The sequence below is a fragment of the Mastigoproctus giganteus genome, chromosome 10, assembly GCF_048544385.1.
Source record: "Mastigoproctus giganteus isolate SK-2022 chromosome 10, ASM4854438v1, whole genome shotgun sequence".
Classification (NCBI taxonomy): Eukaryota; Metazoa; Arthropoda; class Arachnida; order Uropygi; family Thelyphonidae; genus Mastigoproctus; species Mastigoproctus giganteus.
Genome location: NC_143584.1, coordinates 25483214 through 25507512, shown reverse-complemented (window position 1 = coordinate 25507512; position 24299 = coordinate 25483214). Strand labels below are relative to the sequence as shown.

Sequence of the window (24299 nt, the reverse complement as noted above, 5' to 3'; positions counted from 1 at the left end):
CCTTTTATTGCGTGACTGCGCATCATTATAAACCCCACTCGTGGCATATCTCTGACCATAACATTTTTCGATGGGAATATTTAGTTTTTGTAATATTTTCATTATATTATCCGTCATCATTTCTGCCGAATGGTCTTCATGTCATAGAATCCTAAAAACGTTTCACAAATTTCAAAATCTTTGGATTTCATTTTCGTCGCGAATTGATCTTTTTTTTGTGAGATCTTGAGAAGTATCCAAAATTAGTGAATAGTGCTGAATTAATTTTGAGTGTAACACTTCTTTTGCTAATTTGGTACCTAACCATTCCATTAACTCATTTTGGATAGTGGGGCTTAAATAAGTTACCATTTTCCAAAATGAAGATCTGTATCTTACTTTTTCCTCAATATCTTTATCAATCGTTGCGTTCTTTGCCACATTTCATGTATAGCAACATGCCTCGATATGATGTTGAGAAACAGAGTTTTTATCCGAAAAGAGAAATTTTTCCAATCTTAGTTCGAAATAGCACAGCCACAAACGAGGAACTGGACTATGCGTTGAAGTAGAATGGTAGAACGTGTAGCTAAAACTTCTATTTTGTTGTTCAGGATCCCTTGGAAATGGTCCTTTAGGTCTCTGAGGTGACAAACTCAAATGTTTCTTTTTGTTACATCGGAAATGTTGATGTCCACGTATTCTCCAAGATCACTTGAGGGAATAAACGTTGCAGGTGTGTTCTTGTCAAAAGGCACCTGGGATTTCTCCCAACTCCGCTCGTTGGAGTGCGTTCAACACTAATGTCCGACGAAAGCATATCTATGATTTAAATTGTTTTCGTTTGATGACCCTGCTTGATTTAAATGATCCGCAGATATATTTACACCAACAGCATTCTTTTCCGCATTTTCCAGTACAATGCTGGTCTTTTTCTTTACCTTCTGCACTAAATTCATTACTGTGTTTTGTAAAGAAATGATCTAATTTAAGTAATTTATTGACTGCTTGTTCTTTTGCTTTCTTCATTGTTCTTTTTTGGGCTCCACTCTTTCCCTTTTTGTTTTCATCTATTTTTAACTAAAATTTATTAATTTTAAACTTTATATTTTAAATACAAATAGCAATAATAAAACAAATACATTTCTGTATGTTAACTGCTGTTTTGATAATGACTTGAACAAACTTGAATTGAAATTAATCAACTAACAACTTTTGACCACCATATATGGCTAAATGTTCGTATACGGTGGGGGCTATCCTCCCCTGTCAAGTTGGGGAATCCCGAACACCATACGATATGACGCATACACAGAGTAACCAAACAGGTGTCTGATCACTATACAAAGTTGCATTTGTAAAAGCAAAATAAAGACTGCCGCTGCCTGGGTTTGTTATGTGTTTGAGATAAGATAAGAATTCCTTGCTCATTCTAGATGTATAACATTGTTGAGGAGCTCAGTGAGAAAAATATTTTCATTACATATTGCGTCCATCTACTTGCATCTGTTTATGGGCCCTGGTGAAGTAGGGCCTCGAATTCACTAGGGGCCCCTAGGCTTTGCCTACTTTTGCTATACGGTAGCTACGCCCCTGTTCCATCAGCAATACAGAGTATGACAGCAAAGGTTCCCCTCAAGGAACATCAGTACGCCTTTTAACGTCAATTCGAAATCTGTAGGCAACGAAAATATCAAATATTTTAAAATCTAATTATGCTGTGGTTGTTACCATGTATTTAGAGAAGGTTATAGTCCCAAATGATCAGTTACAGTGCATTAAACTGCAATATGTATAGAATACAACAGGCTGAAATTTCATTTGGTGAATCGTATCGTTTGAATTTAGATTCCTACTCAGTTACTAACAGGGTTAGTTATCACATCACGGAAGATTATCAGATAAAAACATTAGCCTGTTCAACTGATGTTGATTTAAAATTCTATGGTAAAATTCTACCGATATAAGATTGGACAGGAATTGAATTTCAAAAGGGATAACCCCTATTCTCTACTCTGAGAATAAATTTCGTTGATATGAATAAAGAAATCAGCTGGCCATCAGAAAAAGGTTAGTGATGATAGGTGCCGCTAGCCTATATATCAACGCATATTTTTAATATAACTGTCCTATCTTTTTGGAGTCGGTGTGTATACAAGAGCCTTCTACTAATTTTATTGCGAAGGCCATAAAGCTTATGAAGGCCAAGGCAATAAGGTAACCCTGAATTTTCTTGTTGACCACACCTTTATAATCAATGGTTCTAAGAAGGGACAGAGTCACTTATATTCGCACTGACACCTGTTAGTTGGGAGACAAAAAGATGTCCTTCTGTCATGAGCGCGTGTAAAACAAGGCCAGAAGAAACGCCTTCTCATATTCAGATCATAAAAAATATTAAGGATCGCACCCAGAACGATCGTAATAATTTTAAACAAAAGAAATAAATATTTCCTTTTAAACTCTGCAATATTTATTTTTATATAAAAGTTTTGTAGTCCAGGAAACGAATACATTGGGTAGATTCACTTTATCTTCGGGATGGTATTGGTTTACTAAGTTTTCCATTCTCTCTTTTCAAACAGAAAATTTCTGCTTTATATATTTTTGAAAAACAAATAAAATAATAAAAGAAGCTTTTGTTTTTGCGATAAGGATCGTCACAAAAAACCTAATGTCAAAAAAACTTACGAAATCGCTGCTATTTTGTAATGTAAGTTAATTTATTCATTAAAACTATTTTAAAATGGAGGATCATATTTCTCAGTCATTCCATTTACTAAAATGTCGGACTTTGTCCAATATTTACAGCTTGTTTCCCAAAAGAAGATTGACTGTCTGTAGAAAAAGTAAATTAGATAGGAAAAGAGAAATGTATACAGTCCGGGATGAAATTCTCTCAACAGTACAATTGGGTACTGTTGGTGATACATTTCTGTAATAGGAGGTATAAAAGTAAATATCACACTGTAGAAATCAATGGTCAGATCATATTCAGAGAAGTAAACAGTTCTGGAAACCTAATTCAGCAGTGGAAACTTAACAGTTGTGGAAAACAATTTCTGCCAATTCAGACTTCCACTTGCTTGAAAGGGGCAAAGAATGGTAACAAAATTAGTTGTGAATACGAAGAGAGCTCATACAAGAAGAGACTCCAAATTTGCAAAGTAGGCATTATTGGTACATGGGAGTCTTGTTGAGATTTAAGACCTTAAAATTATTGAGTAAGCCTAAGGATGGGAGGCTTATTTTCTCTTTCTAGGACGACGCAAAGGAGACATTAAAATTAAGGAAAATTTTAGATTGGGTGTAAGGAAATTTTACTTTAGTCAAAGACTAAAGAACTACTGGAACAAGTTACCACTTAGTCTTGTAGAGGCGAACAGTTTATATAGATTTAAAGAGTTATTTAATAAATATTTGAAAGAAACAAAAAAGAAATGAAACATGGAAGCCATTTCTCATTTTAAATTTCATTTTATTATTTTTTTAAGGCAGATGCTACACAAACTTTGCTTCCCTGCATCTTTCTGCCTTTTTAGTATCAATATGCTTGGAGTGGAGATCATAAGATTCATTTAATGATCAATGATGAAATAAATTGAATTTCCACTGTTCATTCAAAGTGAAACAAAATTGAGTTCGTTTCGAAGCATGAACTTAAGGTTATTTTAAGAAGTCCTTACTTTTAAAAGTTTTATAAGAATCGGGGAATAGAATAGATCATGCTATTTAGGAGTTTCATTATTTCTGTTAATATAATACCCTTTTATACAAAAATAGTCATCATGGCATCAATATTTCAATGAATTATTTTTTGCTTACAGAAATGTTGGGTTTATTCAAGCGTTAGACTTTTTTTTTTTTAAATTCAAGGTCACCAACATCTGATAGTAATTTTCAGTACCATTCTGATCGGTTACTTATCAGGCACCTTTATGGTCGCAGCCAATCCGAGACCGGATTCATATTTTTAACTGCGTTATCAAAAAAACAATAGTATAATCTTAATTACATTAGATTGATACATTGTCTTCGATTTCGAGACACACCCCTACTATCCAATGATTGGCTCATAATTACCAACTAACACAAACACGTGGTAGTATAAATTTTTTTCATTACGTATACTTTTTGATATAAATACGGGTGATAATTCATCTTTTAAAGCGTTAATCTTCAGAAAGACTAGCAATTTATAACCATGCAGGCTCTGGTAAGACGAGGAATTCTTAGTTTTTCTCAAATGCTTAAAAATATCGTAAAAAATAAAACTAACTACCTTTAACTTGTTTAACATAATTAAATAAATGAATTGTTGTTTATTTTTCTTGCAGTTTGCACTCCTTTTCTTGGCCCTTGTGGTCTGCACCCTTGGGGTCTATGTACACCCCTATGGGTACAACTACGCTAACCCAATATCATACTCGTACAGTACTGGAAATCTCCATCCCTGGTCCTATTGGCGTTAAGAAAACATCACTAGTAGGTAAGTTAAAAATACATTTACACGCTGTAAATAACGTTAAGACCTTTACTCAGTCCAATATCCCAACATCAGTAAATATACCATCTAATTTAATTTACAGTCAAAAAAGGACTAATCCATGTTGAAACCTCACTTAGTTCTTTCAATCTCTGGATTAAAATTTCGAATTTCATTATCTAAATGAATTATTTCATTCTAAAATTCCGTTTTTATTTAAGAAATGTGAAATTTATCCTTAGGAGTTTCTTGTAATATTGATTTTGAAATGAATGATTTTCTTCTCATTTACAGAATCCAGCTACTGTGATGTCTGCTTGATCACACCGGATGTTGAACTCTTTTGAAACTTTTCTCTATGGCATCTTCTACTGAGCTTTGATTTCTTAAATTTCATATCTCTGTACAGCTGGCTCTCTGATAATAAACTATCCTGCCTTCTTAAGAATTTGTAGCCATTTTCTTAGAACGAACGCATTACAAACAATTTATAATGGATGTACGCATAATAGAAACATTACTGCAGTAAATGAACAGATCTTAAAACCAATGGCAAAGGGTGCTTCATTCTGCATTGGACTAATACTATATTCCATTGGGGATCAGATCCTAACAAAAAATAAATTCATAAGTGGACTACTTTGTGGGGGAAGCATTAAAACACCGAATGAACTGGGTTACATGTCCTAAGAAGTTTGTTTACCAGCAGAGTCTAAAATGTCAGTCATCAGCGCAAATCGTGAATTCGATTTGCACTGATGACAACAGCTTTCATGGACAGTGTGTAATGTTGCCACTGAGTCCTAAATGTTGTTTATAATATGTACAGCATCATATATTTCTGTTTTCAATTCGATATCAAAGAGATTGCGGGACTTCCCATCAATACCCCTGGGAGATTGAACGATTCCCTGCCTCCTCTACTTTTTAAAAATCTCATCTTATTGCTTTAAAAATCAATGGTGCATTAAGTCCAAGATTTTCAGGTGAATTGTACGAAGGTATTTACAGAATGTAAGCAACTTCGTAAAATTTCGATTGAACAGACAGAAGTAATACATCAATTGTATAAAGAGATTATAGCATAATAAGAAAACCTTTCTGTTGTTGATAATCACATATCATTATCAAATTGGAAACTTGTAGTACCATTCCTCAATTTTCTATCCCCCATAGGCCTGAAGACTGGAACCAGCGAGTTCCCGAAACGCAGCCATAATAATTTAAAATGTTTGGCATTGAGGTGGTACAATTCCTTTAAAATTGTATTATTTCCATAATGAATTACTTAATCTACCGCGTGATATAATATTGTAGTGGCTATAAATTAACAAATCACGTAAACCCCCTCATTCAAGTAATTAGGGACCGAAGTAAGTTTTCTTCACAAAAATAAAAAATACTGAAATTATCTCAAATTTAAAGGCAATGATCAAAACAGGAAAGGTGGGAAATGCTGTAGTCAGATTCGATCCTTAAATTTAGTATTTAATGTCTAGCTTTTAAATTACTAGTTATGTAATGGACACATTTAACTAGGATAACCGATATGGTTTTTTCATCCCACACAACGAGCAAAATGTCAACGAACGCTTCTACAGACATAAAACACGACGAACCAAGCTGGAGTACCATGTAAACTTGCCCACTATGACCAAAGTACTCAACTTACAAAAAGATCTTCAACAATTTGATTCTTTATGAGCAGGTGCGCGATATTAATACTTCCAATACATACAATTGGTAGGTAATTATGTTTGAAGAGTTTTTTCCATGTAGATGACAACCTTTTAATGGTTCAGAGCTAAAGTATTTTCAATAATCAGTTTGAGATGCAATATGGATTACACAATTTCTATTATTTCATTACCACCTTAACTCTTTGTATAATCAGAGCTGCTCATAACAGGTTTGTTGACGTCTGACGCTTAGGTGACCTATATTTTAATCTAGAATCGCTTGAAGAACTTTAAATCATTACTGGGGTTTTGCTTCGAAGTGCTTTTGTAGAAGAATTTTCATTAATGTAATTTGAAAATTTCATTAATGGAGGAATGATAATGAATGGTGGGTATAGAAGATTATGGTAGTCTGTACGAAATAAATTACTGACAAGGTACAATGTTATAAATTCGTCTATTAGGCATGTTTGTTTTGTTAAAAATCATGGATAAAAATGGGAAAAACTAGTTTCTCTCTATTGTTCTTAATAAGCCAGCTGTAATTCTTTAAAATAAACATTAAGAGTACTACAAACCGACATTCTAAAAGGACTTCATCTTAAAGTTCGTACTTACGAATAAAACTATAAGGAATAAATAGTTTATCCTCATTGGAAACTTATTTTATCCCATGTAAACTTATACTCCTTCGCTTCTTCCAAGAACACTATTCCACAAATTTTAACATTTTCAGATTTTGAAGCACAAACATACACATCTGTACCCACTAAAGAAAGGCGTTCTTCTGTTATTTCGAGATCTTCGCAGGGTGAGTGACGTCATGATTCAGACTCAGGAAGCTGATGAAATTGTCGGCTCGAGTGTCATCAACCACAAGAAGCAGCTAAAATCTGTATTAAAATATGTTAATATAATCCGAAAACCAGAAATGAGAGGTAACGAATGAATGTGAAAAAATATTGTTTTATTTTCAGTATTATTCTCAGTGTTTTGTTTAAGAGTAAATAAAATTTACAGAAGGCAATCTCGTTGTTTTTTAGTATTACAAAAAGATCAAAATAGAAAAACTAAGAAAATGTAAAGAACAATGGTCAGTTCGGTCACTGAAATAAGAATCTAATTCAAAACCCATCACGGCTATAAGCCCACGGTTTTAATACGCTCTATACAAATATCAAGTTTTAGTATTAATACACTGCTCGACAAAATTAACAGAACACGTAGAAAACGTGGTGTAGCTCGTGCAGCTTGCCATGAAGAGGGAAAAAATTTGGTCTGGTGGTGTGCTATAGAATAACGATGAAATAAGGAGACAAACTTAGGACAGGTATAAATGACATTTAAAGGGATTTCATAAGGATTAACAAAAAAGGTCACATTACATAAGGCGATACAAGATGCTCAAAACTATGATCACGTGATATCAGTATGATCCTCTCCAACGGCTAAACAGGCCTGACAGCAGTGATCCATACTCGATATAAGATACGAAGACATCAGATGTCAAATGATCACGAAAATTAAATACATCCCTAACACCCAGGAACATCATCTCCTGGACACACCAGAAGAATTTGCGGCCTTTAGTCGCTTTGCCCAGGACGTCTTCTCCAGAAGAAAACTACAAATAGCCATCCACCAAGGCCAACAGGAGTAATGAAACCAAATATGGACACCAAGGAATACGGGAAACTAAGGACGGGGATATCAACCAATGATCGATGACCATTGGAATATGCATCAGAGAAGGATGCTGAACCAATGAAAGAGGAACACAAGGATGCAGCTTGCCCCATGAGTGACAATGAAGAGAAACAGACGTGAGACAAAGGCCATATTGGAGACCTGAAGAGGGCACTCTAGCCCTCTTCACCTATAATTCCTAACTCCCCGGGAGGAGGGGACGGCCACACGGTCCCCCCTTCTCGCCATCCCCTGTTTCCTTTCTGGTGGGGCATGGGCATGCCCCACTGAAACTGGGGCCGCCTTCTCTATTGGCTCCATACTTCTGCCTTTTCCCCCCAGTCTTCTGCCTCCTTCCCCTCTATCTTCACGCTAGCGAAGTCCCACACATCAAAATTAATACATCAAAACCGCCATACGCCCAGCATTCGGCCTAAAAAATTAAAGCGATAATATCCCCACGTCAACGCAAATAATAAAAATCACTTTATTTTATTTTCTTGATGACCATTGGAATATGCCACCCAAAGTTTTTTTTTTTTTTTTTTTTTGGTCCTAGCCGCCGAAATCTCAGGAAACTAAGCGGCAGGACCTGCCAGAGTAAGCTAAGTCTACGGAGTTCCTGGCCTGCCTCCACGGGGCGTAAGTGGGGCAACGTTGGATCCCAACAGGGGTCCAGCGGCTAAATGGCCAGAAGAACAACGGTACACGACATTACACGATCCAAGATCCATACACTTTTAAATCTCTGGCATTTACAGTGTACTGTAATACACCACAACGTAAACTACGCGGAGATGGGGGGAACCCCAGGTGCCGCTTGACCCTAAAAACACTTACTTACACTTACTACTTACTCGATATAAGGGTGGCTATAAGATCCTGTGGCAACAACTTCCATTCTTCTATCACAGAGACCTTAGCTCACCAAGTGACCAACGAGTTTGCTTATCTGCATGCAATGCCGACCGTCCCATATATATGTTCGAACGGATTTAAACCTGGTGATCTTGCTGGCCACGGCAGTCATTGGATATCTTCAGTTTCAAGATATTCCTCCACCACTTGAGCTTTATGTGCAGTGGCGTTGTCGTGCATGAAAAGAATATCCGGGCTAACCGCACCTCTAAAAAGTTGCATAGGTTCGAGGATCTGTTCTCGGTACTTCTGCTCAGTTACGGTACCCCTATCAAAGCATGGAGGGGGTGAAGCCGTTATTATCCCCCCCACATGACAACACCGCCTCCACCATAAGTGTCCCTTTCTGATGTTGGAGGGATGGTACCGCAGTCCTCGTCTCCGGATGAAATAACTTCAAGAATCTGCTTGTAGGCTAAAACAGTATTCATCGGAGAACAGAACTACACCACGTTTTCTGTTATTTTTTTAAATAATGTATATGATTGTAATTTTATTATAATTTATATTGCAATTTTTACAACATAAATTACAATTTGTGTGTATTATTAATAACAAAACCTGACACTTGTATAAACCATATCGAAATCCGCTTCTTAGGAATATTAATTGTTCCTAAAAAGGTGGATCTAGGTGGAGAATAAGACCTACCAAAATACTGTACACCGTTCCAAAGCAGCAGATGATGCTCACATCCCGAATGCTGCTCTTTTAATAAACGTACCAATGTTTCACGCCTCACATACAGTAGGTGCTGATTCAGCTGACTTTTGAATTTTCTGAAGCTCTCAATCTCAACTACAGATGGATGTAATTTATTTCGCCAACTTACAACTCGTAGCTAAAAGACAACTGGATGTAAATCCAGTCAATTTTCCTAATCAGGACTCATTTAAAACAGTAAAAAAGTTTTGGCGTCATTCATTTTACTTTACTATCACTTCTCAAAACCTTATACCTTAATCAGGTACCTGTAATGTGCCTGGCTGCCAAGCTCTGCAGCCCGTATATTCAAAGTCGTTCTTTATAAAGACGCATATCTCTCCCGAGAGGGTTGACAGTCTTTGTGCCCTTTAAAGTAGCTCGATGTCTTTTTTTAGATGAGCTCTCCATACTTGCACACAGTATTCCAAGTGAAATACTCATCACTGACCTCCCTATGCATTATCACCGCCCTATCTGCTCATGCAAATTCGACAGGACACTATGGATTCTCTTTGTTGCCTGTCTATATTGCATGGATAACATGTTTTACCTGGACCCTGAACTCCCATCGTTCTCCTCCTAATTCTAATGTATAACTTATTAGGTACTGTCATTTACCAAGTGTAAAACCATACACGTTGCAGCGTTAAAAAACATCTCTTAGGAGCTCTGATTAGCACTAGTCATTAAAGTCATTAACCAGTCTCCAGATCTAATTAGGAAATTTCGATATCATGCCCCATACTCATTTCCAATGTCATTTAAAAAAAAAAATCAAAAACACAGCTGACGCAGTACTAATCCTGACAAACCCCCACTTTTAGTACCAGACCAATATAAGGGTCCTATCCTGCAATAAGAAACAACGGATAAAAATTGGATAATCAAGAATTCAATGATTTCGGACATACAGTATTTTATAAGAAAGATAAGATGATCATTGCCTGTTCTTCGCAATTAACCCACTGACATCAGATGGCCGAATGTGATTCAACTCCTTCCTTCTATTGTTAATATAAGCGCAGAAATCTTTGCTGTTCTTTGCAAGAAAAATCTTGTCTTAGCTTGCCTAACCGCCTTTGGCAACTTGATTACAGACTAATTTATCTCTACCATAGACTCCTGTATCACCTTTATATGCACCCCACGCACTTTTCTTCTCTGCCACAAGTCTCATTAGTTCATGTGAGATCCATTTAGGTCTCAGTCTTGAACAGTATTTCTGAGTTGGTATTAAAAGCCTTGTAGCTTCTACGATTACTTAGAATATTTATTTACATACAGACATCTCATCCACAGGGCACACAGACCCTAGATAATGGTGAGAACGCTGAGAATTACAGAATCAATATAAAATAGTATAAATCAATACAAGCAAAATTAATTTATATTGTGCATTATAAGAATTTGCTCCTTAAAATTAAGGAGCAAATTCTTATACATTGACGGATCCATCAATGTATGAGAAATCAATCGATGATCAATCATTGTAAAACCAATGTTTTGTGCACTTAATCAGTCAAAGAATTTGCTCCTTTGTTTTGTTAATCTAAATTTTCTCTGAATGCTTCTGATGTGCCTCCTGTTAACAAGGATATTTACAATACGATATGAAGAGAACATATGATTTACACCATTACGGGTTTCATTTTGGTACTACTGGAGGCTTTGCTGTTCTTTATAGAAAGTGAAACTTTTCACTCCTATGGACTTCCGGTGTATTAATTGCGAGGACGAATTTAACAGAAATATTTGGATTTCTTCATTCGTGATGTTTTATGGACTGTATGCTATTGGGATCTGTAGTACAGTTTTGGACTTTTTTCGGTTTAGATGTACAGCTGCTTTAGGTCTGTTATGGACCCTTTAATGGGACTGAGTCTTAAAGCTGCAAGAAAAACCGATGAAGAACCTGTTTTATCTACAAAAACCACCTGCCACTCGTGTGGAGAAATCTGGGTTCAAGTGAGGGCACAACAGCCTGGACAGTTTGTCCTTGAGTTGGCCACGGAGGCGTGGGTCACCCAGATGGATGTATTTTCTTCTTAGCAAAAGACTTCGCAAATGCAGCGTATCATTTTTGTTCTCTGATCTGTAGTTCCACAAAAGTGCTGTTTTAAGCAGTTACCTGCAAGTGATTTCCATATATCTTTCACTCCCTGAGAGGTGGAGTTCGAATTCAGTAAGCCTGGATGACCTTAGAAGAGCGTTAGAGTTTCGGGGTTGGGAGAAACTGAAGAAGGAAAAATTGCCTCGTTCTCTTGACCTTACGATTGCAGTGTCATGTAGCCTTCTGTGCTGAGGAAGCGCTTTTAGATTTGCGTTGCTGCTTGAAAAAACTTCCACGAAACTCTGTGCACGTATAATCTAGAAATTGGCAATTTGCAGACAAATAAGGTCTCGGAAGTTCGTTAGCATTTACGCTTTGCGCTTCATTTGGTATCGTATACTAAGACTGGTAGGGTTGAAAGAAGAAAAAAGGTACAGTTCGCTTAAGATTGCTCTGTGGTGGGATCAGGTTAGTAAAGTAGATCGGTGTCAGACGCCCAACTAAGTGGCTCTTCTAGTTTTTGTGCAAATAGCGTTCATTGGCCAGTTTCTTTCGCTAAAGAATGGACAAAAATTCTCCAGAAAAGTGCCATATTGGACAGTTATGACAGTTGAATATAAACTAGTGATTTATTTGCAGGAATGAGATCATTTAAACACGCCTGGTACGCACTTTCGCGTTATGATGATTGTATTGCGGGATGAAGAGTTCCTAGAAAGAGCCACGCACACCAAGACAGACTAATTCCTCAACAGCAGCCGCTAATTCGTTAGCAACTGCTGTTGACAATGATTCCACAGGTGGAATCGCCGCAAAATAAGAGTGAAACTATCTTCGGGAGATAGATATGGCCATGCGGTTTAAGTTAGTTTTAAAAAATCGCCTTGCACGCAACGTACATGTTCCTTAACCTTTCTTCCTTTTTATTTTGCGAATAACTTAAGTCTTTAGCTCCAGTCATTAATATACGATTGCCAGTGACCACAGGAAGCAACGAATTGCTGTATTTAATGAAAGTTAGTAACTGTTAGTAAATTTTCTTAGGTTATTAGCCACTGGAGGTTATCTTTACATCTTGAAAACAGTAGTCCTGATTCTTTGAGATAATCAGATTGACTGCACATTGATATTACTGTAATTCTTTTCCAAGTTTAGCAGGAATATATATATTTTTTATTATTATAAGTATCTATAAACAAAATGTATTAATTGAGAACATGCCACCAGAAAGTAATTTTTTCTACAACGCCCTAAGAAAAGAGGATCACTGGGAACAAAACCTGACAAGATTTTCCAGTCAACTGTTAAAGATGCAATGGATTCGGTGTGAAAAAAAGTCGTCCTTTTGATATTCTTTTGAGGAGACCCTTTAAATTCTATAGATTTTTGAATTTAAATACGATGGTGGTGCAAGTCATTTATACCATTCAGAAACTACATTTAATTTTAATAATTTTCTATGGCATCAACTCTTTTACTGTAAGAATGGTGGTTACTCAGAGATTATCACAATTTCCTTGATTTTTGTGTGAAGTGATACAAAAACAAGTACTCGAAAGAGGGTAAATTTGACTTGTATCCTCTGATTCTCACTGGCTCAGATATTTCATTGCTCCATGGTTTAATTGGTGGAATAATGGCTTAATTTTTATATTTTCAACGACCCCTAATACAGAAGCTCTTAATGCCACCAATCATTTTATAACCCCGACGTACTGCATATGCTTTCTTCCTTGCATTATTTTACAAAAACGAGGGACGTCCGAAGAGTAAGGTACAGAAGAACGCCGTCCTGTTTAGCCAGTAGTCCTGACAGGACACCAGAGTATCGAAGTCCTTCACAAAGGAATTCCGGACAAACACCTGTAACAAATGGTCCAAATCGCAATAACATGACCCACAAGCCGTAGACTAGACTGAAGTTTCAAGGTGGGGGAGGGTAGTCCACGTGGCAAAATGCAGTGAAGAGAATCCATATGCATTGTTATCGTCGCTCTTATCAAATATTAATTATCCATCGAGATGGATTTCACCGTGTCCAAGCAGATCATGGAAGTTCACTCTTTGGTGTAAAGCCCAGATATTCGTTCTTGCTGCCATTTTGTTTTGCAAGTCACGTGCACATGCGCAGACGTAGCTTCTACCTATTCAAATAAATTATACCCCCCCCTCAACAATGGAAAACGCTTCCAATGGTATTTACCACGCGCTACCCATGTTTGAATCAACCGTGTAGAACATCCCCTTGTATTCAATCAAAATCGCTAATTCTTCAATAGAATCGGCGATTTTGTTCAAGTCCAGCAGCTCTTTGACCAGTCAAAATGCATTCTTTATGCTGAAAGCCGGATTGCATATCAAAGTTAAGACTAATTTATAATATGTTATTAAAAGCCTCTTAAATTTTCTGTTTCATTTCAAGATCTCGAAATCCATCGCGTAAAATGGAACCAATATCGAGATATGCGTGCAGAATGTAATGCGCAGCTCTTCACTGAATTCCTAAATTATAATTTCATTTGATTCCCCCGTCTTCATCGTGCACTCTTTATCATACTCTCTCGCATAAGAAACTAGTTCGAACACTTGATAAATAACCTAGTTCCAGATATCATCCTATCACGGCCAATTAAAACAAGGATGACATGAGTCTTATACAATTCGCAGTCACTGCGCGCTGGTTTCTCTTCGGGCCAAACACGTTGAGCTTGTTAAAATAACAGTTGTTAATATACTTTTTACAAGGCACGGGTAAGTACGCGCAGGAAGGTTGGCTCGTTTAAAGGTTCCCTAGAAGGCTAGAACAGTTATGGTCAAGGACGGCCGGGTACCTGTCCCCAAAGGATGGTCTTGGCGGCCCTGAATTCGCCGCGTGACACGCCTAGCAGATGTCTTTCGTCCCGGAAGTTATTCACACTTGCGAAATCTGGAACAGTTCCTCAAACGTGAAATTTGTGGCGAAATCGGCTTAATTAATCACCCGAGGAGAATATAGTTCTTTTTTATTACAGGAAACATCTTGGTCGAATTTTATCTGATATTTAGCGAATGGTTGAGTTAATTTGTACCACACATGCTTAATGGAGCTGTATCACTGTTTTGTTTTTTGACATTTTGAAAGTGTTAGTGAATTTAAAACAGGTTTAAACCAGTTGTAAGTGGAAAAAATAAGGCGCGAATTAGCTTGATTATTAATAAAACTCGATACTAAACGTGAATATTAATAAAGCAGTTCTTCTAAGTTCATTAAAGTAAATCTCTTTGACATGAACACAATATTTATAAAACATATGGCGATAATATCAGGAATCCAACAACAGAAAGGGGAAATACTGACACTCGTGTATAAAATCCAATCTATACACAATATACTGTGTAAACTACTATTTTTTAAAAGTACTGGGTCACCAAGAGACATCACAATATCATTTTGCTTTGCTCTTCTCAACCGCTTCTTCAATGTACGATTTCTGTACTTGGTTTTAGTAGCATTAGAAAGTTAGACAATGTTGCTTATTAAATGCTAGTTGTGTGTGTGTTCACAGGCTGATTTGTGTGCTGTACAGGCCGAAAAACTCAATAACTCGCAGGGGAAACCTTACTCTTTCTGCTTAATCCCGATCAAAAGGGTCATTCAGAATTCCTGCAGTCTGCAAAAGACTTGAATCTCGACCTCTCAAAACGAATGAAAAGTGGTGAAACTACTGTACTTTCACGGGAAGATCCAGTTTCTGTGAGAACTTCGGTAACTTCGCTAGCCATAGGCTTTTGTGGCCAAGAATTTGTATCCTCAGCTTGTCAATGAAAAAGTTACCCAGATTCAATGCTTTGTACAGTCACCACAGGTCTCTGCAGTGATTCTACCACATCTATACCGAATATATGGGGACTTTCTGACAAATCCACCTCCTTTCCCCCCACACACTAAAAGAAAGAATTTGAAATTTACTTTGCTCAGATGGTAAATTGAAGAATGCCCAATTGTTTACTTGTTTTTCTCCAAAGCAACTAAGGTTACGACGTGTCAGTGTATCGATTCGTTCTGTAAACTGCTTACATTCTATGATAAGTTCTATTATTCAAATAACTAAGAAATGGATCTTAGTACTAATACCCTTAACTTATAAGCCTAAAGCTGGGCAACCATACTACAATACTAATCATTTTTACAACATAACCAGTATAGCCGCATTGGTATGTACTTCTAAAAAAAACGCAAACACTCAATGCACCCAACATAATTAGCTATTAACGTAAGGAGATGTTGCCACATACCTGAAGAGCTTGCCACACAACGATCCACAGCAATAGTGATGACGAGTACCAGTCCAATATACAGATATAAGATAGTTCCTCCCTCTTGGGTATACACTTACAGTTCCTTTACTGACGATGCACATTAGGCCCGGAAAGGTAGATGCCCTCACTAGTATGTGACATACACGATTCAGTTCCTTGTTATACTGAAGTCCACACAGTCTCAGAAACGAACAGTTCACATACTTCAAGAAACCTCCACCAACCGTTCCAAAAATAACATTTATTGCAAATACTTCGAACAAAATAATTAACCACCATGAAAAAAACCATGAAGAAAATTGAAGAAACTCACAAAGAAAATTAAAGAAACCCAGAGAGAAAATTGAAGAAATCCACAGATTCTTTAAGAAAATTGAAGAACCCCACAGATTCTTTCCGGCCACATTTCATATAATAAGAATTCCAAATTAGTACGAGTTATTGCAAAACCAGATCGAAATCAGTATGTATTTAAGTAGCACAAATAGAACGTAGAAAATACTGAATTCTTTGGGGATCAAAAACGCCGAGAAATTTCAATGAAACAATAATGGAAGATTGCACTTAGAACCATATATCGGATTTAGTTCCCACTTCAACTTCAGAACCGTATGCAAATTAGAGACAAAGTAAGTTAAATACAGCCATCATTACAAATGCTGTCGACTTCCACATAAAATTTTCTGGGAAAATGAACTCCTCTTTCATCAAACACTGCAATTTAAGCTGTCGAACTCTTACTAAAGCCTTCCGCGAATAGTCCACCATCACCTGTGCACTTCTGGAACCTTCTTCCCCGATATTATCGGTGTAACCAAATGTAAAACCTATGAATAGCAAGCAGACCGCTTTTTAATGCAGAAAATTATTTTTTTTAACGACAATGAGCACGTTTTACTTTCAGATCTCTCAAAAATTAATGGACGTATTGGAAGTGAGCTGATGGGGGGAAGGACCAAGCTACAGTTTAGAAAATGTTTTCATCTCAAAAGGTACAAAACCCATTTATGGGCCAGATCCATTTAGAAACTTTGAGGTCCAGAAAGCGGGTTTAATGGAACTCATGTCTAAATGCTAAAGATGATTTTCACTTTCGAAATACTGCAATGATTGAAGCTGCATTGATACTGTGGTGACTAATCTCACTCCAGCCGCCCCACGATGCTGTTTACTACTCAGAACGCAATTCTACGGTTGGGAGGCATAAGCTGTGTATTACTCACTAAAATATGTTTTATATTTTTAAATAACTATTTTTCCTAAATGTTAAACCCCTAACATTACTGCTGTTACGCTTGTTGCACAAATCATCAATGTCACTTCATTTATATTACCGATGGCAATAAAGTATACACACTGGCCAGTCAAAATATTATGACCACTTACTTAACAGTGGATGTTTCATCCTCTTGCTGCCAGTACCGCCGCCACACGGCGAAGCATGGACACTGTGAGGCCTCTAAACGTTGCAGGAAGTATGTTGTTCCATGTCGCCAGTAATACGTCCTGAACATCTGCGATAATCCGTGGGTGGAGGATCCAAACGCCAGATCTGTAGAAATAATCCCAGAAGTGTTCTATGGAGACCATATCCGGTGAATTCGGCAGCCAAGATAGTAGCATCTGTAAACCACTTTCGAACAATACTGCCTAAGTGGCAAAGCTCGTTATCCTGCAGGAACACATCTGTACCATCCGGGAAGACATTCACTATGAAGGGATGTACCTGATCAGCCACAATGGACATGTAGTTTTTAACATTCAGAGTGCAGTTTAGAGGTATGAAGACTCCAAGAGATTCTTCGGAAAACATCCCCCATACCAAACACTATCACTCCCTGCATATTTCTGTTGGACCAGAACATCGGGGTGATACCACACCGCAGTTTGTCGCCATACCCTTCATTTATTTTACACGCGGCATAGCGGGGAATGTGATTCATCGGCAAAGGCCACTTTTTCCAGTAGTCAAAGGTCTAATGACGTCGTTCAGATGCAAACTTTAGGCGTCGTTGGAAACGGGTGACCGTAAGCATGGATAACTTGAACGAGCGCCTACTCCGAAGGCCCATACAGCGGAGGAAGGTTCGGTAGATCATGGTTTTGGACACAGCGCTAGTCATTCCCTGGTTAAATTCCATAGTCAGTCGTTCCACTCTTTTCTGTCTTTCGACTCGCACAAGGAGGAACAGCCTACGTTCACCACCACCATCCCTGAGACGTTGGCGTCCATCCTTAGCCCTTCGATTGCTACGTTCTCCACTGCCCGTCTGTCCACTCTTGGAACGACTGACAATTATCAATCGTCCTTTTTTGCGAAGTCCGTCAGATCACGTCCTTTCCCCATGTCGATAAATTACTTCGTATGGATTGTCCATTTTGATTGCTTAAATAAGGGATTGGTCATTATGTTTTGACAGCACAATATATATATATATAAATAAAACTTTACGTCTTAAGCGTTCTTTAATTGAACAATATTCGTAACATATGAAGTATAATATCCTTCAGAATAACAAAGTCAAGAATAGTGCAAAGTCAATGCAAATAAACTTAATGGTAAGGATGGAGAATTGTTGTTATTGTCGGATTTTTCTTTTAGACGCATTTGGCACTTAAAACATATTGTGCCATATACATTATGTTTGTAAATTGTGTTTTGTGGTCGATTTGCCTGTTTGCTGGACGGAAAACTTAGTTTCCGGGAGGATAAACCATACAACCCTTGCCTGAGACCGACTAACTCAGACACGTTTTGAACTTGACCCATAGAAACTGATTCCTATTTGGGAATAACGAAAGAAGAGTTCTCCGACTGAAGGACACAGTCTGCTGTTTCCTTCTTGGAAATCGGAAATTAGCTGCGTAAGTTGGATCAATAAGAGGCTGTTGCTGCCCTCCAGAAATAAAAGTGAAGTCGCTAATGATTGGTTGTAAGACTCTGACAGCAAGGTATTACAACCAATCATTATTGATGCGCACTCTTCAGATATTTTAACCTTAAACAATTTAAAAAATGGTGTCTGCATTGCCCTCTGTTCTGAATGGGCAGTGAAACAAACTTATACACAAGCTTATTTACTGTGTATAAGCTCGTGTTCTGATGCTCCTAAAACTCCACTACAACAACATGACACTACTGAGTGAGTCGGTTTCACAAAAAAATGCTCACAAACTTTCTTGAAGGATTTCAGAGCTTCCGACTCCAAAGGATTTATAACTTTTTCAAAAATGTTCCTCTTTGAGTAACTCTGATCAGATGAATATACCTTTGATTTTCGCATCACTGATGCGTGGAAACTTTAGTTTTAAATATTGAAAATCATCGGCATTACTGTCCATCGCTTATATGAAGCCCTCTTAGGCAGCATAGTTGGTAGAATCGCCGTCCTCCCCACACCGGGTGGAAAAGATATGAGGTCAAATCCCGTCAATGATGCGAGGAATTTTTATGGGTCTTTTCACAACGTGGCTGAGTTAGTTGATCTCAGGCGAAGGCAGCATGGTTATCTATTCCCGGAAACTTGGGTTTTTCGTCCAGCAAACAGCAAATCAACCAAAGGACACATGCAATTTTCAAACATTACATACGGCCCAACATGGCCTAAGCTGATGCGCCTAAAACCCTACACCAGGCTTATATAAAATTCCTAATTATATCAAACTTTTTTGATCAACAAGAAGACATTTGTTGGTAGCAAAGGTGAACCTTCCATAGCAAATATGAAGAAAATTCTTTTTTGTCGTTTAAAAAATACAGATACAATTTTAACTTTAAGTAGCAAGTCCCATTCCTTCAGCCTAGATATCAAAAGCCCTACCTGGGCCTTAGATTTAAATCACCCACAAGATCGTTTAATTCGCTTTGAGTTATACGATGAGGCTGTCTTTTGGCTGGGCATTCGTATTCTGAATCAGAGCTCGTAAGGGCTATTTCCATTGGAACTCTGACTGATTGATCTGCCTGAGGAGTGGTCTGAGTTGTATATCTGGCATACAGGAAGCAGATGAAAACCGGAAACTGACCACTGCAGCAACATCCAAAAAGCTCCTCACTTCAGAACTTCTCAATCAGCGGTGCGACTAATATGAACCATCAGACCACAATCTAAGTACGTGAAAACTATAATATGAATCATCTTGGAAACTGATGGTTTCCAAGGAAACCTTCAGTTTAATAAGGAAAAATGAGCTGTACATTCGAAATTCGAGTTAGAAAATATGTATTTGATTCGGGTTGATAACAGGCAATTGGATTTTGCGCACAAACCTGACCACTACATAACTAATGTATCATTTCTGTCCATCTGTTAATGTACAAATCTGTCCAGCATAGATTTGCTGCCTTATAAGATTCCATCTTATCTTTACTCCTAAAACAGGTCTCAAATAAATTGGAGACGTTATTTATCATTTAGGCTATCGAAGACAGGAAGCTCTGAGAATTATAGAATATAATAAGATTAACACTGGTTTCTACATTGCGGTCAAGGCTACTCCAATGATCGATTCAATTGATCTCGGCTTTATTTGCAGCTATCCTCCATCAATATGTACGAGAAATCAAAATAAATTGTATATTTTATAGAATCCATCAATTGAAATACTGTTCTGGATTCAGATCGAAAAAAAAATCTTATTCACGAAATTCCTTTGTCAATTTATAATAAAAAAATTAAAATGGACAGAAAGTGGTTTATAATCAAGAACACAATGCTGTCCTTGTTATCCGATTACAATGGGATTGCATTACCATCTTATTTGCATCCCCGAAGACCTTGTTAAATGCCGTTTTAACAGTGGGAGTTGACCCATATTTTTATCGATCACAGATTGGTTCTGACTTTGACCTTCATTTATAAATTTTAAAAATCTGCATTTGTGATTTCGTATATAAAGGGCATTCCTTTTCACGATCTGCACGTTAATCTTTATCAGAAGACTAGCATCTTATCATCATGCAGGCTCTGGTAAGTTTGCCTCATAGTTATAATGTTCATTGAAAGTCGATTATTCTTGTTCTCACATTTCCTAAAGACAGTCGATGGCAGATTTTAAAAATTGAATTTAACATTTAATATTATGCAATTTAATTTCTTTTTCATATAATGTTATTTACAAACTACCGTATTTACACGTGAAATTCTCTTCTTTATTCGCCATAATTCTATTATCGAAATTTATACAAAAGAAGTGGAATTATCTGTAAACTGCAGGAACAGTTTAGATCAACTTCATATAAGGAAGTTCAGCCTATAAATCTAGTTTCTCACAGATTGTGTTAAAACACCTTATCATGCCAGGACATGTTTCGTTTCGAATATGCAATAATAAGTGCTACCACTCCTTCTTAATCTCAATAATTTACCCCAAAAAGTACTTTCAAGAGTTGTCGAAATTATCACACAATAAAGGAAAATTCTGCGGGTAAATACGGTAGATTTTATAACCAGAAAATAAATTTATCTCCCATAAATTTACTCTTATGTGAGTTTATATGGATTAATATTTCACACCTAATTCTTGACTTTTTTTAATAGTTTGCCCTTCTTCTCCTTGCTCTGGTGGTGTGCACCCTCGGTGTATACGTCAGCCCTTTCTATAACAACTATTATGGTGCGTACAACCCAACTGCTCACTATGGCTATGGCTTCTACAACCCCTACAACTACTACATCAAGTAAATTCAGTTAAGGTGAGTTCATTCTCTTTTATACATCAATCTTACGTTCTTCTGAAGTTAAGTTTTTCTTAATGTGTAATTTGGCTTGTCCTTAGCCTCAGTATAAAAATTAAATCTATTGATAATCTGTCTTCAATCTATTGTTTATTTTATACTGTAATTATTAATATTTTATGTAAATTTTCTCAGTGTAACATGTTTTACCTTTTTTTTCCTGACAGAAACGACTGGAAAGAAGGTATTTTGACTGAGCCAGCCAGAATGCAAGATGCCTAGCTTCTGCATGATGTCTTGTGATCTTTCACATACTTCTCCTAAATTACTTAAATAAATCTTTTCAATAAGAACAATATTTGTGTGTTTATTCAAACAGCAGTTTATACAATAATACATTAAAAATATATATATTTACACTAATTCCAGACTACAGGTTTGTCTTCTACTTTATCGCCACCTAACTGAAAAATTATGTACTATTATTGGTCACATTGCGGGGCACCATTTTCATAAGTTTTCATAATTTTTTTATATACATCTTCCTCTTAATCGAGAGTGTCTTCAAAAGAATGAATCTTCCAGTTAATAATGCATAATACATAAAAATACAGAGATGAAAGGGGGATGAAATTCATATTTTTGAGCGTGGTGTTATTTATGGCCTTTTTCCCAAAGTGGCTGAGTTAGTCAGTCTCAGGAAAGGGTTGTTGTCGTTGCAGTAGGGTTTTAGGAGTATCAGCGACTGAGGCCATATTGTTCCTGTATATTGTCGGTAAACTGAGTGTGTTCTGAGGCCGATTTTCGGTTTTAATGGACGAAAAACCCGAGTTTCCGGGAGAAAAAACCATGCTACCCTAGCTTGAGACCAACTAACTCGGCCATGTTGTGAAAAAGTGCCATAAAAATTCCTCCCGTCATCGACGAGACTCGAACTCAGGTTTTTTCCACCCGATGTGGGGAGGACGGCGATCCAACCAACTGTGTTACCCACGAGGGCACAGTGGCATAGTATTTAGGGTAAGACGCCACCGGTGCTCTCCCACAACTGCACCATTAGTACTCTTGTGAAGTATACAGAACTCTGTAAATGCCAAAAGTGAAAACTGGGACTTTCCGTCCAGCCAACCGACAGAAGAACACTCGCCCACAGTTACAGACACAATATACTGACACCTCATAGCCTTATTTACTTGGGCGCTTACAACACACCTGATTTAACCTAACTTTTTCGTATAGCAAGCCTCAAAGTATGGCGAAATAGGAATATACAATCTTCCTACCTGGCTGAATTCAATATGGTGGTGGTGATACACCGGCAACTGGAAGCCGGTAACTGCTGGAAGACCTAAGATATTGGGATATAGACCAGACCAGAACCTAATTAGACTATCAGACCAGAACCAAATTAGCCTAATGTGGTTCGGGTACAATCGATTGCAGTTCTGTCAAACAATGTTGCAGACGTAGAACAACAGCGGATTTTTCGACACTTTGGAGGTGATGTTTAATAGTGTGAGATCACTGCCAATGGCCATATCGACCTCCATATGAACACGCACTACTTTAAGGTATTGAGATGAGATCCGTGATCTTCACAATCGCTGTTCTACAGGATCAATTTGTCCGCATTTCTTTCAGTGAACGATAACGCATGTCCTCACAGAACTTTGCTAACGAACCAATGCCTTCTAAGAGAATTTAGCTCGTATGAAATAGCCAGCCAGATCCTCCAACCTCATTCCAACAGAGCCTGCCTTGGATTCTCTAGGCATGAGAAATAAAAGAGTGATCTAATAAGAAGTCTTCATTTGTTTACATTTTTGTTATTGTTCCTTAACTTTTCATCACCAGTGTAATTTAGTAATGGAATTATTTGGTGAAATTGAATTATACGCTTTACTGTTAGATTTAGACGAACTAATCATTTTCAAAAACATCCTGAAAATAACTGGAAGCTGTTGGAAACAGGTGTTTTCTCTGCTTTAATGAGAATTCTGCCCAAACTCACTATACAGTAGTTTTCGATTATTTCTTCTAAATGGATTGCTACAAGCAATAGAAATTTCAAAACATCCATTAAAGCCTTCTGGAGAATACAAAATATGGATATATTGCCTTTTCGTTAGCCGCTAATGTCTGTAAAAGTTTTTTTTTTTCTTGAGTATGGAACAGATGAGAATTAGATGAAGCAATCTTTGGGATATGCGGTGGATGATTCAGTAAATTCTACTCAAGATTTCCCAATAGTTCATATTTTGGTCTGACATTGACATTCTACCACAAACGTGTACAATTTCTACCAGTGGACTATGTTTTGCCCATAAAACTCGAAAGGCTTCATCAAATTTAGTCTGATCGCCATTTGAAACTGTTAGTGTTGACGTGTCCTCGCTGTTAGCTAGTGGTTATAATCACCATCTAGGATTCGAATCCTGTCAATGATGCGAGTAACCTGATGGGCTTTTTTTACTCCATGATGAGTGAGTTAGTCTGTTTCAAGCTAAGATAGCAAGGTTCTCCCCTGCCAAAACTCGTGGGGGGAGGAGTTTCTCTCAGGTAACCCTAAGGTGATAGTTTTGTTAACGTTGAGTACACACTCTCTAACGGAAATAAATTTGAGGTTCTGTCAGTACAGCGAAAACAAATATAGCTATAATATTTAGTTATTTAAATGTCTCAAAATAGGAATTTTGAAACATGTATCCGATTCTCAACGGTTAGGGCACAAATAAGCAGATACGTGCCTACATTAGCATCAATAAATGTTTTATAGGTACACGTCTCTTTATTTACATCTACAAGCGAACATATCAAAAA

The 24299-nt window shown here is 37.2% G+C and overlaps 2 long non-coding RNA genes across 2 annotated transcripts in view; one reads left to right on the top strand and one right to left on the bottom strand.

Moving 5' to 3' along the window:
* LOC150078885 (uncharacterized) overlaps positions 1–6777 on the bottom strand; it is a 67464-nt gene extending 60687 nt beyond the window's left edge. Inside the window, exon 1 of the long non-coding RNA XR_016547586.1 lies at positions 6763–6777. This is a non-coding gene — a long non-coding RNA (uncharacterized LOC150078885). The remainder of the gene's footprint in view (positions 1–6762) is intronic.
* Positions 6778–20665: 13888 nt separating this feature from the next.
* LOC150078884 (uncharacterized) lies at positions 20666–21835 on the top strand. The gene is made up of 3 exons (XR_016547515.1): positions 20666–20772; positions 21343–21497; positions 21707–21835. It is a non-coding gene; the product is annotated as an uncharacterized LOC150078884 (long non-coding RNA).
* Positions 21836–24299: the final 2464 nt, after the last annotated feature.